Source organism: Oppia nitens, unplaced genomic scaffold (assembly GCF_028296485.1).
Source record: "Oppia nitens isolate AA-2021 unplaced genomic scaffold, nextdenovo-longstitch-racon4-pilon3 scaffold6_pilon_pilon_pilon, whole genome shotgun sequence".
Lineage (NCBI taxonomy): Eukaryota > Metazoa > Arthropoda > Arachnida > Sarcoptiformes > Oppiidae > Oppia > Oppia nitens.
In genome coordinates this window covers 1,114,785-1,132,648 of record NW_026533250.1, presented here as the reverse complement: position 1 = coordinate 1,132,648, position 17,864 = coordinate 1,114,785, and positions in this window count along the sequence as shown.

Genomic DNA, 17,864 nt, shown 5'->3' with positions numbered 1-17,864 from the left:
ATACATTTCTCATTTAAAATTAATTAGCATTTCAAATGAAATAGTCTTTCAAAGGCAAAACAATCTAAGTTTTGTTCATAATTTCAAATTTAAAGTTTATAAACATAAAAAATGTGATAAAAAATTTTAAAATTGAAATAACAAAAGAAATATCTTCTATATATTTTTCATAATTTAAATTTGATAATATCTGTATATACGTTATACAGTATATATAATAAAAAACATAAAAAAAGTTGAATTCAATTTAGTTGAAAACTACATTCAGTTATTCATAAAATAAATCTTATTTATTTTGTATTTATTTTTTTAAAAATCTTGAATATATATACCGTATATTCTAAGGAAAAAAATCACTTCAAGAATACATAAAATTGAATTTATTAATAGTTTAGTATAGCATAACATATAAAATGCTTATACATTATATGGTATTACAAAAATGTTTGTATTTTTATTATTCTTTATTATTCGGTTAGTCTTTTCATCCCAATGTTTGTCCTAAAGTTTTTCAAACTATATATTTTCAACATAAATAAAATTTATATATAATTTATATATAAGTATTTATATATCATAATTATGTGTAATATTTTTTAGTCAAATTTTGTCTTATGTAAACAAATAATAAATTTTTCTTTATTTATAATAAAATATATAATGTAAGCTTAAAACCCATCTTTTTTAAATAAACTGTATTATGAAAAGACAAATATTATATAAATTATATAAATATATATTGAATTAATGTATAAGTATTAAAATGTTTTATAGAATATATGAAGCGGTAATACCAATGCATTGGCACAGGTATTGCATAACTACTGTACTTCTATGACATATACACATTGAATGCAAACATTTTGTGTTTACATAACAAAAATAAATTAATATTTATTTTTCATAGTGTTTCAAGTGTTTCAATAGATATTATTAAATTTGCTAACAATGCATTAACACGTAAATCTTAAAATTTATTTTATCAAAAATCATATTATAATAATATTATAATTATATTTCTATAGTGTGTATATATGTGTGTTGTATAAGTTGTGTATACTTTATTCATTTTGTGAGTCAAATACATAATTGAATAGATATTATTATGATAATTGTATTACTATTAATATAATTAATGTTTGCAATATTCAAAACGTTTATTGTTAAGCCATTGCTAATGTCATCTAATTTCAATTAATATATTAAATATTCAAACTTGAAATCACGGGTTAGTTTGCAATTTAATTTAACAAATGTATAAATTAAACATAAGTTAGGGAATAATATGGTATAAAAATTTAAATAAATAAAAACTAATATGAATTATAGTAATGTTTAATTATGTTTTATGTATCAATGTTTAGTGTAAGCATTCATTTTTATTATTATTGGGTGCGGAGATGGAGAGGAGGTAATTAAAGTTGATATCACTGATGGAAATCATTGCACCGGCGCTTCACTACATTGTCATGATTTAGTGCCCGCTTTTTAAAAACATTAAACAAACTTTTTTTACTTTTTTATGTATTTTATATGAATAGTAACAACAACAGTAAAAACAACAATATTATGTATTTTAACTAATATTCAAAAGCCATCCCTAAAACCAAACCACGAAACCCAGAGAATGGCTGAGAGTCTAAAAAATAAAAAAAGAGAGAATTTTAATCAGCATTAAAGAGATAGCCATCATATTTATTATCTTTAAAATGCCGTTTCTTTCAATATTATATTATGTTAAATGTTTTTTACATTTTTCTCTAAATTTTTTTTACTAAACTAAATATCTCTAAAAAAGACAAATGGTTTTATACAAAAATGGCAGCCATTTTAGCTCTTTAGAAGATATATATAATAAAACAATTTTTAAAAACCAAGTTTTCACTGTTTTTAAAAAATTATAAGAGAAATGATACAGAAAATGCTGATATGCCTGCCCTTCACCACAACTTAAGAGACGACTGTGGTTCAAGAATATGGAGAGTCGACTGAAACTGCCGGTGCAAAGGCAGAGGGGTTTTGGGGAAAACATAGCTTTTGGTGCCCATCAAGAACTGCCTTCTGTGACAAATGTCTGTCGATTTTTGTACTGAATTTTAATACAATTTTTCTCATCTCATTTCATCCTATTTTTAATTTATAGTTTACTCCCATTTTCTCGAAGTTATATCTTTCAAACTACCCCTCTGTCAAAAACCACTGGAATTTTTGGTTATTTTTCTGGCTTTAAAAACAGTGTATATCTTTAATCAATTCAAATCCCACTCATAAACATAGACTTGAAAATTGCATTTATTATTATTATTAATATTTACCATTTTATTTATTTCTTGAAAAGTTTTCAGTTTTAGTTAATAGCTTTAAATTTTGATGTTATTTGTCATTATATCATTATATCATTTAATTTTTTATTTTATTATATTTTTTTCTTATAAAGTAAAACGACTACTATTTAACAAACGTTTGACTTTAAATTTCTATTTTGATTTCATTAAATAGTTGACTCATTTATTATTTAATTTAGTTTTTAACTATCATTTAAATTTAAATAAAAAAACTTAAATATTTTATTTTGTTAGAAATTATAATTAAGTGTTTTAGAAAATCTGTTTAAATTACAAATATTTTAAGTAATACCCTAAATTAATAATTTTAATAATTTTTAAATATTTAAACATTTAAACATTTAAACTTGAAATATAAAAATGTTTAATGTAATGTATAGTGTATTGATTAATAATTTTTTATACTCTACTAAATAGTTGTTATAATAGTTGCTAAAAAAAGTCAAATAGTTTTTAAAATAGTTATTTAAACTGTATTAAATAGTTGTATATAGTTGCTAAAAAAGCCTAATAGTTATTGAAATAGTTATTTATTTTTTTATAAATATTTCAACTGATATATAATTCATTTGTTTTCAGCATATTTACAAAAATGATTTATATAAATAAACTAATTATTCTATTGTTAAAAAAGTAATATGAGTTGATAACAGTTTACACATTTTATATAATTTATATAACTATTACTTTTTGTTTTTACATATATTTGTGCTTAATTTTACAATTTAATGCTTATATTTTTCAAAATAACTGAAATAGTTATTTATAAGTTTTTATAGTTTCTAACCCAACAAATAGTTATTTAGAGTTATAATAAAATTTCGGAAATAGCGTCCACTGGTCAACTTCGGTGGACATACTAAGTCCCAGTTATAAGCGTTGAACTGACAAAATAATTTTTTTAGTTGGAAATCAAGACACTAGTAATGTATTACAATGTGTTAAAGACATCTCTCTCTCTCTCTCTCTCTCTCTCTCTCTCTCTCTGTTTGTGTGTGTTATACACTATAAACACACAGACAAAGTAAAATGAGTAAAAGGATTGAAACCATTATTTTTGTGATCGTTGTGATTGATGTCAAACAAAACATCTCTTTAAAACATTGAATGGTATGACAGAGATTGATGACATCAATGACTTTTGCAATACTCCACACAATATAACATTGCTGTTGAACTTCACTTTCAAATCAGACATATATTGTCTCAATGACTCTAACATAAAGACTGCAACCATAAAACTATCCTCAATAACGTTATAAACAAATATACAGTATATTGTATAAGTTATATCTTATATTTATACATACAATATAACTACAGTATAATATTATATACTGTATTGTATATACACCAATACACCGGTATCTGAATACTTTAATATAGAATTTTGCTAATATTTTATACCTTAAATCTTTTACATTGTAATTAAATGAGTTTTGTTTGCTATTTTTGTGACAAAATTTTTATGTTTTTATTAAATAAATCTTATGTAATAAATAAGTTACTTGATTTTCTCCGGAAACAAAAAATATAAAATTAAAAAAAAATTTAATATAGAAACCTATAATAATATTATTATATAACTGTATATTATTGTACGTAAAGAATGAAAACAATATAATAGTTATATTATAGGTGTTTTTGTTTGTTATCAATAATTTTGTTGAGAGAGAGAGAGAGAGAGAGAGAGAGTCTGGTCTCTGGTCTAGTAGTGAAGTGCAAGTGATAGAGACTTGACTAGTGATACAAAAGAAATAATTTGGTGGCAAATGTGGGGCCAAAACAGGAAATTCTTGTGCGGACCACATAAATGCTTACTCGACTGAAACATTCAACACATCAAACACACATCAATATCAATGTTTGCTTTGGTTTTACATTTTATTTTTTATATATTTTTTTGCTAACTTGTCATTTGACACACACTTTATAGTTCACACATTCCTTTAGATTATACACACAATTTATATTTGCTACTTATATTATAATATAATTATTATATATATTTATAAAACATATGAATATAAGATGTAAAACGTATTTATGGTTAAGTTTGGTATAAATCAAACATAATTCACACCTATTTATAATTTATACAATGATATCAATATTATATACAGTATTTATTTATACAATTTTCAATTATATAAATATATAAAAATTTATATATATAATTAAATACTGAGACCTCCACTTTAGCATTTCTCACACATCATATCATTTTGTCAAACATTTTTGTTTTCAATAAAAAATATAGTTTTTTCTATGTCTGAAATTTTTTATCTCAAATTTATAAAACTATGTGTTTTGAAAAAAGAGGTCACACCTTAAGTTTATTGTTATATAATAACAACTAAAACTAAAATTTTTCTCAATGATTACACATAAGTCACATAAAAACATTTTTCTATATATTATATATTATTTATGGGGAAAGAGGTCGGTCCCCAAAATTAAGTGTAAATATTAGACAACAATATGTAATTTGAGTCTTGAATTAAATAGGCGTTTGAAATGATTTTTGATTCATTTTTCTGGTGAAATTCATTTTAGCAAATACTGGTGCTGTTGACCAACGGAGCACATCATGTACTCCAATGGTTGTCATAAAGTGTAATAAAAAGGCAAAATGTTTTGCTTCGTTTACTTTTTCATTAATTGCTTAAAACATATACTATTTTATAAAACATATTGTGTTAGTGATGACATAACTTATATAATAATAATATTATTTCTTACTTGTATGTGTTGGACTTTATATTACATAATAATATTAATAATAGCAATAATAATAAATAAATAGTTTGTTTTTAATTTTTATAGTTAGTCTCTCATAGGAAACAATGAGTGAATATTTGTTCAAATAATACAATAAACCAAAATTTCATTAAAAAACTTTGTTTTATTTATTATATTGTTATTTATATTTAATAATATAAAGCATACAGTCATTAACATTAACATATAATATATTATGAAAAGTATTTTTTCACTTCTTATAATTGTTACAAAGTTTATTTCATTAGATAAAGATTTAGTGTGAGGGGAACGGTATGTAATAAGTGAATATTCAATATAAGAGAGACGCCATTATTCTTGTTCACTCTCTCACAGCAGTCGTCGCTCTTAAGAAACCTCAAAAAATGAGCGAAAATTGCTTTTTATGTTATTATATGAAATGAATTTTTACTTATTTTTAAAAAATTGTTTTGCAATTTGAGTGTAAAAATATATTTTATTATTTGTGAAAATGCATAAAACATAAAAAATATATGTATGAAAATGAAATGAATTATGAGTTGTACTTTCAATAGTCGTGCCAATGGTTTTGGGGTTGGAATTCATGGTTTACCTGTAGTCCCCGAGTCCTCCCATTTTTAAAAATACATTTTAGTAATTTATTTGATGAACGTGTTTGCGTGACGTTAGCCATTGTACAGCTCCGGCACTTACTTACACCGGTGCTGATCTATAACTGGTGTATTAAATGCCATTTTGTTAGTTTAGCATATCTTAACCCCTCTTTCTTTCTCTCTTTCTGATCGTCACTTAAATGCCTTATATTATGACAAATATATTGAAATGTATAAATTTGTGTATAAGTATAACAATATACTTATATAGATATATAATATATTGACGAATAACATCTGCATTTGCTAAATGTCATACATATTGTTTATTATTGAATCTAAGCATTGGACGAGCATTTGTTTGAATTATTGCTCTCTCTCTCTCTCTCTCTCTCTCTCTCTCTCTCTCTCTCTCTCTCTCTCTCTCTCTCTCTCTATGCAATTGGGCTCCGATAGGGTCACTAAAAAATGCCTACAAGGGAGTGGTGGTGGACTCGACTTTTTGGCCATAAGCTATATACTGTCTATACGAATGAGAAAGTCATACAAAACAACTAAAACAGAAACAAGTATTAGAATTCTAAGAAATGGTCAACAAATCTCTGGTTTGCTCTTTAAATGATAACAGCATTTAGTTTGACTGACTTGAGAGCACCGGCACTACATTGAGCTCTACACTGTCTATCAGTTATTTGTGTTTACTCTTTTTGGATATACATTTGTTGGCCATTTCTTGGAATTACAATACTTGTTGCTGTTTTAGTACATATAAAGGCATAACCATTGAAAGTTGAATAAAACATTTTTGTGGTATAACTTATAGCTCATAGCTTATGGCCAAAATCAAGTGCTCCACTCCCTTGTAGTCATTTTTTAGTGATCCTATCGGAGTCATCGATGCATACAAAAAGCAATAATTCAAAAGCTATTCACTGATGAGCCAATGAGCACTGTCTATCTGTCCATTTATGACAACTGATCCAATCATATCATAATTCATGTTTTGCTCACTCACTCAGTGGGCGGGAGTTTACCTGTACTCAGGTCTCCCTTTGACACCAAAGCTACCGATCCTCTTCTTACACATATTCTATTAATAATAATAATATAATAATAATAATTATTATTATTATTATTATATTTACCTATCAAAGTGTGTATTGCTTTGACGAAATATTTGATGAAAATCTCGATCACGAATCGGGTAAGTGTTTAGATACCAGATTTCAATTGCAATACACTAACAAACTATTGAATACATTATTAAAATGTGAGCCCAAAAACAAATTGAAAATTGATTTTTTTTTGTGCAAATTATTTGTTTGTTAGATATGTTCAGCATATGTATAGTTTATTCACTTTAATCATTAATCCGTATCATTCATTATAGTCATTAAATTCATTACATTTTTATTCAACCATTTATTGTACTCCCGGTTTCTATAATTAATTTTCAAAAAATTGACTAAATTTTTTGAAGTCAACAATTTAAGATTATAGACACTATCTATAGTAAAGACCACCCGAATTGTTGAATGCCATCCAATAACTTTTAAAAGCTTTCAATAACATTATATATTATTTTCATATTTACTTCAGTATTAATAACTTATTCTCTATTTAATAGGATTGGGTGTGGATGTGCACACAGGTATGCCATTGGATGACACCTCCTTTCATTGTCACAGCACTGGTATGTTAAGACCACAGGAAGCAAAGTGGCCTTTTTATTGCAGAAATTGTCACAAAAAAAATAATTATAAGATGTGTAGTGAACCAATATTAGAGCAGTCAATACTTCATAATACCATATTTGAGCTCATTATTGAGTTTCAAACAAATATGGTTTATACAGTAGTTTAGCAACAGTTTCCAACTGTAGTAATATATAATTATAAAGTGTGTGTATGTATGGGTATCTATGTATGCATGTGTATGTGTATACAGGTGTAAACTACTAACTTATATTAATATGCGTACAGGTAGTTTCTATTTTATATTACTTTTCAATCAATCTATTAAATTTTCATTGATTATTTTTAGGTAATATTTTACTAGCAGTGGTTTATAATTCTAATTTGTTAAAAATAATAAATTTATTATAATCATAAAAATATAATTATTTATTATTAACTACTGATATAAATTTATTTATAAGTTTATAACGTATAATGTTAAATAATATTTTGAATATAATAAAAAATCATTAGTTAATTGTTATGATTTTTATATATTATATTATTTAAATTTGTTGACTTATAATTATATTTATAGAAAATCTTAAACTATAATAAGTTTTACGTCTTTATCTCAAAATATATTAATTTGTTTACAGTATTAATGTCAGAAACAAAAGTTTATTTTATATTATTTATATCATTGAGATCTTATAATTATTTGTGGAAATTATTTTATAAGTGAGTTAATATGTATTGGAAATCCATTTAATGTTATATTATATAACTTACTGGTATATATTTATAGTATATTTAAACTTTAATTTTGAAGTTTGAAAAAAGATTTTAAAACTATTAAAAGCTATGAAATGATAATTCACATGAAATACCTCGTAATGTAGTAAATGTGTAATTTTTGAGTATCACTTGAAAGCCGCTGTTTTGTATAGACATTACGTTTGATTTAGTGATGAAAAAATCAAGAGTCAAATATCTCATATAAGTTGTGGTGATGCGGAAAGTTTGTTGAAAGTCAACCAATTGATGGTATTTCAAGTAAAAAGCTATACAACCATATATCCGGAGATTATATAAATATATCACAAGATATGTTATACATTAATTTATATCTTTAGTTTCTTAATCAAACATATTAAGTATTACAATTTTTTTAATATTAAAAATTATTAACATTTTAAATGGAATTTTGTTATTCAAATATAAATTTTATTAATAATTGAAAATCAATTTAATTTTCGTAAACATATAACTCACAAAAAATAATAATTACAAACTTTAAATATTCAAACACATTATTTTTGTCACAATTTTATTCTATGCGACGGATAAATAAATTGATAGATAAATAGATAGAGAGATAATTAGTTAAAATCAGTACACATTTGATTTATTGTTGCTAATAGAATCTACTTTCGAAAGTACTAGTGATAATTGTGATTGTTTTGTAAGACAGTGATGGCATATAAGTGATATTATAAATGTAATACATATAATATACAATATATATATATATATACATATAATATTGCAAATGTCATTGTGTTGTTAGTTGTCTCAATCACCTCATGTTTGAATGAATGCCCTTTAATTTAAGTCAAGCATTGGTAGTGACCATTCATTTGTCTGATCCATTGAATCATTGCTTCATTACTGTCTACTGTTATTTAAACGCTTGTAACAAAAAAAAAATCTGATAACTGATATAAAGTGCTATCAGTACTGTGCATAACATATAATACAAATGTTTATATGTTTGACTCGCTATCATATGAATAGTGGTGCATTAAAACATTAACTATACTGGCTTAATATACTGGTGACACTGGTATGGTATGGGCTAATGCACCTATAGTTGCATTAATAACAGTATGTCATCCAAAAACATAAAGCCATTGAAGCAGCACATAGACCATCACTGACCAGCACTTCCATTATATTATATGACTGCTAAGTAATGCATAGCTATACAAACATATGCTGGAGCTATGATTATTGCGAGACCAGTGCCATACTTATTGCTATCCCCTCTAAAAATATACTAAAATAAACTGTCAGTGCTTTTATATATCAACATTACATATATTGTATATACAGTATATATTTATACATATATAGATATATGGCTAGCAATCAAAGCAATCACCAAATTATGTTTGCACTGTCTCTCAATAACATTATATTTATATAGTTATACAGCTAAATGTACACATATTGCACACACCATTATATTACATGTTTATAACACAATATATTGATATAAAATTGTTATTATATTCACTTTAGTGTACATATAATGATAACATCACTCGTGTTTTGCTTACTTTTCCGCTGAATTAATAAAACACTTCTTTTGGTTCGCGTCTGTGAACTCTATAATCATTTTTCACAATTTATGTATTCAAACATTGCTTTCAAGCCTTTTATATAACATGTATAATACAATACTGTATGACTTTATACATAATAGATAAATATGCAAACATTTATTTCCATGCTTTCAGACCATAAAATAAAATAATATCTCATAATAATATATATTGTATAATATGTTCTCTATTACTATCAAAACTATAGGGAATATATCGCAAAACTTATTTTTATAAGCTTTATAGTAAAAAATAAAACAAAAAATGAAATAACTATATTTTATTATATCAATAATATACTATATAAAAAAGAGTAGAATATTTATTTTAGTAAACCATTTTTTTGCTAACATTTTTTGTATCAATTTGAGAAATACTGTCAAATAAGTAAAAGTTATAAAAATAACTCATACAGTATATAGATATACAATATATTATATATATATGAACATATATTATACATGTATATGATATATTAAAAGCATATAAATGTAAAACAAAATTAATGAATTAAATATTAATCAGAAATAGGGATTTCGTGATTAAATTCATTAATTTTTGTTTTATTAAATATTTAATTAATTTTTCTCATGTTAACTGAGTACATGTTTTTATTATATTCAGAGCACTTATTTGTAACATTGTCAGTGTACTGTAAATATACTGTATATATATATATATATATATATATATATATATATATATATATATATATATATATATATATATATATATATATATATATAAATTTAGTTAACTTAGCAGACAATCAGTGATCAAATACAAGGGTTGATGAGCCGGCAAAAAGGTTGACCTCTAGTTTTCCAAACCATTATATTTTTGATGTTTTCATATTATCTGTTTTTATTGATCATCATATACTGTATGTGTGGTGTAAGCCATAGAGGACTCTATAGTTTTATCCATATAGTTATCAAATGGTATTTCATTGTTATATATATTTTTATTGTTGTCTCCCATTGTATCGCAACATCTCTCACATTGCCTTTAAATCTCTCATCACTCCCAACGCATCTATGTTTCTATGGTTACACTAACCTTATTTAACAATCATTTTAGTGTCCACTTAGTTGGAGCCACTTATTCACTATAAATATATAAAATATATATTTCTTATATTATTTTACATTTTAAATATAATAATATATCATTACAGATATAAATGTATTGAATTGAGAACTATTGAGAAAAATGTGAAAAATGCTATTTTCTGCAAAAATGTTATTTTATGATAGTATATAAAATAGTCATATATCAAAATGCCATAAATACAACAAATTTTAGATCAAAATGACAAGCATTTTATAGCCTAAAACTTCTAATTAAATATTTGATCGCAGAATTGGTTTATTTCTCATTAAAATTTATATTCAAAAATATATTTTTTTATTGGAGTTCTTTGTCCTCTATAGAGACTGCCGTTAAATGATTGCCTTCTCAGTGACACAACTTATAAATATAAAGTCAATGTCAAAGTGTATGTATGTATGTATGTATGTGTGTGTGTGAGAGAGAGAGAGAGAGAGAGAGAGAGAGAGATTGAGTGAGTGCGGTCTGGCATATTACAGTATTAATATAAGAGAGATGTTGAGAGAGAGAGAGAGAGAGAGAGAGAGAGAGAGAAGATTTTAAAATAAGTAAAACCAAAATATCGCTATTTCTCACCAAAAAATAGAGATTCAAAATCGAGATTTTAAAGATGGGCTCAAATTTTTGAAAACACTAATAATATTATATATTATGGTATTATGTATTTGTTGTGTTGAGCCCTACCGTAACCTCAGTTTATTGAAGAGAGTATAACCTCATGAGTCTTAAGATATTACATAATAACTCTGATATAACAACACACAGCACACACATAACAGTCATATAATTTAAGGCAATATAATATTATGAAAATCTATTTTCTTTTACTATATTTTCTATTAGTTTTTGTAGACAACAACTGGATTACAGTATATAACACATAGGAGTTGTCAGTGCCCTCCCTATGCTTTATGGCATCAATTTTTACATATTATATACACAAGTGTATACATAGTTATACAACTATATTCTATGAGTATATACTATCTTATTGTAAACTTATATCTAATATTATTTCTCATACGGCACTGGTATTAAAGCCGGAGTTTCTCTCTATTTTATTTTTATAACCGCTAACTCATTGTTTGTACAAAAACTGCTCCAATATTTCACTTATAATGTATGAAAAGTACTCCCATTAGAAATAGGCCGTAAAAACCTTAAGCTATAGATTTTCTCTTTTTTAATTTCATACTTTATAGCAAATGTAAAGTAATATTATATGAACACCAGTATTATATATTACCAGTCATTTTACAGATTTAATATTATATATATATATTATTACACGTGTTTGTATTGACACACCATTTGATTGACATATTTAATATCTTACTTAAATAGTTACTCTCTATTTTAATATACATAATAATGCAATATAAATTTAGTCAAATATATACTGTATATAATAAATTATTGCAATTTAAATTTTATATTCAATAAAAATCTCAAATATAGTCATTTATTTAAATATCAATATTAAACAATTTATTTTATTGATATTAACAGTTTTTGTGCATATATTAAATATTTTATTATAGTAAGTATTAAAGTGATTTTTTAAAAGATAATTGCAATTAAATATTATACAATCACATTTTTTAGTTAAAGAAAACGTGATTTGTTTTTATAATTATAGTTGTATAAGATTAGAAAAAAAATTAATTGACTAATAATATTAGAGAAACTAATTTTTAGCACACAATTCATATGTCATATAATTAAGAGAAAAGTCCTGAAAGTTAGACAAATTAATAAATAGATATAGAGGACAATGTGTGCTAATGTGAACAATGACCGACAAATTATGTGATTATTAAATTTGTAATTATATTTAATATGACTTTACTTTTTTGAAAGAAGTGATCATTTTTTTAAATGAATAAATAATCAAATGCTGACCAGTCATGTATGCAAACAAAAACATTATTTTACAACTTTTTTTTATTAATTTTGATTTTATTTCAATATTTAAATTTATTTAAATGCACTAGTATTAGACATGTATAAAATATTATTTAAACATTAATTTACATAAAATTAAACAGATTACATGTGTAATATACTAAATTTATTAGTTAAACAATTATGTGTTTTTATTTAATTTAATTTTTTGAAAATTATATAAAACATTTTGCTATTTAAATTTATAAATATCTCGATATAACAAAATAATGATTCTAGATAAAGTATAATTAATTTTATGTAAAAATAAATAAAATATATTATTTTAGTAAGAAATTAATTAATATATATGAAAAAATATTAAATAATAGTTTAATGAATGAAAAATATTTAATAACTTATGAAACAAAATTATAGATTTAGTATTTTTATAGAAAATCTAAATGAATAGATTAATGAATGAAAATAAACATTTATGATATATTTTTGACAGTTATAATTAAAGAGTTATCGATAAATTTATTTCACTTAACTGATCAACTAATATGATTTGTCATTAAAAGTGATGATTGCTTACAAATAATTAGGTTTCTATGACGTGAGTATGTTATGTGGATTTCATAAAAGTCATATTATTTATTATTGACTTTCAATCCTAATTATCAAGTTTTATCCCAAACATATCTCCCAATTGCTATGACACCCATATTTATCATAATTATCGACATATTTGGTTAGTTTACTACTAATAATTAACATTTGAGCTTTTATGACAAAACAGTTGTCATATCTATTTATTGATTTTAGTAATTGTGTATTATTTGGTGTCAATGTATTCATTAAAAGTTAAATATTTCACATAATTTTGTTTTTATATGTACAGTATTATTATAATTGTTAATATTAGTAACAAATTGTAAACATATTTACTATAAAAAAAATTATATCAATTACTAATTATAAGATAAATAGTAGTATTTGTCAAATAATAGAATATATATTTTATTTTTGATGTTTTATTGTAAATATAATTTGAATTAATTTTAAGACCACTGACTGAGACATTATATAACATTAAGATTTTTATTGCCAAACATTAGAGACATTAGAAAAGTTGAGAAAAATGTGAGTAAAATAAAAAATTGTTGACTTAATAGTTGGTGTGTTTGTAATGTAAAACAAGTAATATTAGTGTTGAATTGTTTGTCTAAACATTAAGCAAACTATAATTATTGCCTATCATAAACCAAATAGTGTTATGTCATGTCATTTGGCAGATAAAAAACAGATACATTTGCAATGTTTTTTAAACATTAGATGTGCACTGGCTTTGAGATCGGCACTGGGATATTGGTTTTCTCAATAATAATAATATATGTAATATATATGTAATTCTCGGTAAAATTGATGCAAACAATTATTTTTGTGTTTTTAATAACTATTGAGTTAATATGTGGACACACATACAGACATTGATAGACATTCATCTAAACGATAGCTACGATAACATAAATGTTAGATATTTTGCTTCAAACACCAGAAGATGTGTTGATTGTCAGCTGTCGTTATCCGACAGATGTTTCAGATATCACACTATAATCTCAGTTTAATAGTCTCTATGTGTGAGTGTATGGCACCGACCGATACTTAGGCACTGCCGACAAACGATAGACACTATTACATCAGTTGCCATATGATGTGCTACTGAAAAGCACATACAGTACATGTCATATATTTATCCATACAATTGATATATTATTTATTACCATTTGTTTGACTTATATACACTGTATATTATACAGTATATCATATACATATCATATGTATATAAATTTACTGTATATACCGGTATAATATACAATTTTAAGAGTTATTAATGCATGAATAGAGCAAACAATTAGCGATTATCTCATCATATTTTTACCTCAAATATTAAGTCCCAGTTATGACCAGTCGTTATGTGGTTTTTCTCACTCTGTTATAATACAGACAAACAATACATATATTGAATACAAATGTTTGATTTAGACATAAATATAGTGTTTATGGGGCGGCAGTTGAGTGGCATTAGTTCCGCAGCGATCAACACTTTTTAAGTAAAATATTATGTTTTTAATGTTTAAAAAAAGATATAATTTTACATAAAGTGTGCTTAACTTATATAACACATTCGCTAAATTAGACGCCCCTTAAGTCCCCTTTGCTTTCGTCTTTCATATCTCTCTCGCTCTCTATGGCCTCATATATAAGTGGTTTCTATTGGCACCTAAAAGCACCCACACCTGCATTGGTAGCCACTGATGTGTAACTGTTTATTTTATGTGTGTATACAAGTATATTATATGTAAAAGTGTATAACCATTGTAAGGACATCTCATTAATGTCAATCAATGCAATGATGAACAAACCATAAGATTGCGAACCTCTCACTCATTCTTGTCTCTCATTTACCAATTGAAGTCATTTTTTTGTATTCAACTGTTGATTCAATTGGTTTTGTATATCCTTTGAGTTTTGACTATATTTTTTAAATTCATTTGATTAGAGTCTCGTTCACAGATCAAAGACTGTCACTAATTAGCTATAATAACGTATATAAAAGTTATGCCAAACACTATGACTATCTATAATAAAGGTTCATATGGTGTAGTATCAGTGGTTCAGTAATTTTTGAATGTATGTATAAAAACATCATTAAAGGTGTATACTATTATTGATTTTAGTTTTCTTCAAATGACTTTTACTATTAAACAGCTGTCTATTACTAAAGTAATGTCGACAATATTTCTTAAGCTACTAGTTCTCAATCATACCAGTGCTGTCTGACTTCACGCATGCTTAACAATACGAATCGTTTGATTGCCACAAGACTGACAATCACTGAACAAAATAAGCCATTCATTGAACAAAATATCAATATAAATATAAAAAAAAATAAAATAACATTTTCAATGTTGTGGCAACTTTTGAGATCAATTTTGGCGTTTTTTAAGCAAAAATTTTGATCTTAAATAAACCAATTTTGAAGTTCAGAATAAAGAGAGAAAGAAAGAAAGAAAGAAAGAAGGAGAGAGAGAGAGAGAGCTCAACATAAAATGAATACCTATTTGTGTTTTGTGTGGCAATACTTGAGTATATATATATATATGCGCTGACAGATTGACAGTTTCTCTCTCTCTTTCTTTCTTTCTTACTCTATGTATTGACAATAAGAAATCTCACTTTTACAGTTGATATTAAAACACACAATTTATAATATATTTTAAAGCAGAAAATGACAAAAAATAAAATAACAAAAACTACTGTAGAATAAAAATATCATTTACAAAATTTTTTTCCATTTTTTAAGATATTATTATACATTTGACTCGTAAACGACTGTCAATTTTTTCTATATTTTATTATAACATTTCTTTAGTTTTGTGACAATTTTTCTAAAAGATTTATCACAAATTTAAAAGCAATGGTGACAATGACACGGATTATTTAGCATTATTTTTGACTTTATCTCAAACTTTTTTTAGAAATTTAATTGTTTTTAAGCAATTTTAAAAATCAATGGTATTAATACTGTATATATATATATTTATATCAATGAATTTTATTTTAAGATTTTATTTATTAAAACATTTCATTTGTTTATACTAATATAAATTGAAATTAAATAATAATTATTTAAAATATTTTCACGAAGTTTTAAGATTTGTTTAAAAATTTTTAAACATCTATTTACATAACTTTTACAAATTGTATAAATTAAATACAAAAATCAATACAAAAATTATTAGATAATGCGATAACGCTTCAGGGATTTCATAAATAATTTAAAATATAGTTGTAATCATGTTTTGCTTTTAAATATACTTTATTATTATATTAAGAATAATATAATTTATTGAATTGATTTGTTTTGTTGATTATAATTCAATTTGATTTTCATATACACTTCCCATTTATTCTAAAAGTTTTTCTTTTATAAATCTACTCATATTTTATTAGTAAAAATAACATTATATCCAATATATATATATATATATATATATATATATATCTAAATAATTATTTGTTGGACCCTTTCATCTTATAAGACATTATATAAGCATTCATACAATGAATACAATGTTAGTTTATGTGTTATATTGTATTATAATGTTTTTGTATAACATATTTATATAGTTGAAGGCATTGTGTTTGTTAAGCAATACTCACATTATTTTTGGTGAAAAAGCCAAGAAAAAGATGATGCAGTTTATATCATAGAGAGAGAGAGAGAGAGAGACTGAGTGATGTGGTGTAAGAGAGAACTGGTAGGAGAAGCTGGAGAAGCAAAATAATGTTAGCAGTGAATTCATAAATAGTATTTCTATGACTGCATATGGGGTTCAATCGCATGAATTAGGAATGAAATGAATGAAATAATCCCAACAGACAATAGAGTCCATTGTAGACAAACACAAGTTTGTGCTGTTATTGCACCGCTTGGTTATGTCCTCAGCTATATTTGCCACTACTATACCAGTGCTATGTAGGATCACTTGGCATATTGTACGGCTAACTGATCTCTATTTTTTCTAATGTTTTGTACTTATTTGCAAAATTGTCGCCAAAATCAGCGCTTAAGCTGCCGGCAAAACACAAACCACTGTTCCGACAACTTAACTGTCCTACACTTTACTTTTTAAAACAGTTTTGTTAAATTTGAGATTCATAGAGCACTACGGTATATATAAGTGAATTCATCAATTGGGGTAAAGCCCATCCCTAAATAAAATGTTCACATTTTCAGCCCTAATGACTTTCAAAAACCAGATATTCAATCGTCTAAATTGTGTCCGACTCTCTCTCTCTCTCTCTCTCTCTCTCTCTCTCTCTCTCTCTCTCTCTCTCTCTCTCTCTCTCTCTCATTTCATTTTCAATACTTATATTTTAAAGCAATATATTTCTATATGTATATTATGATATAAAACATATATAAAGCTATGGATTTGGTATCAGTGACACTGAAAGTTAGTTCCCACTCTACTATTATAACTATTATTGAATTTAGCGTTTAAACAGATGGTAGCGAAACGTTTTTCTCAGCCA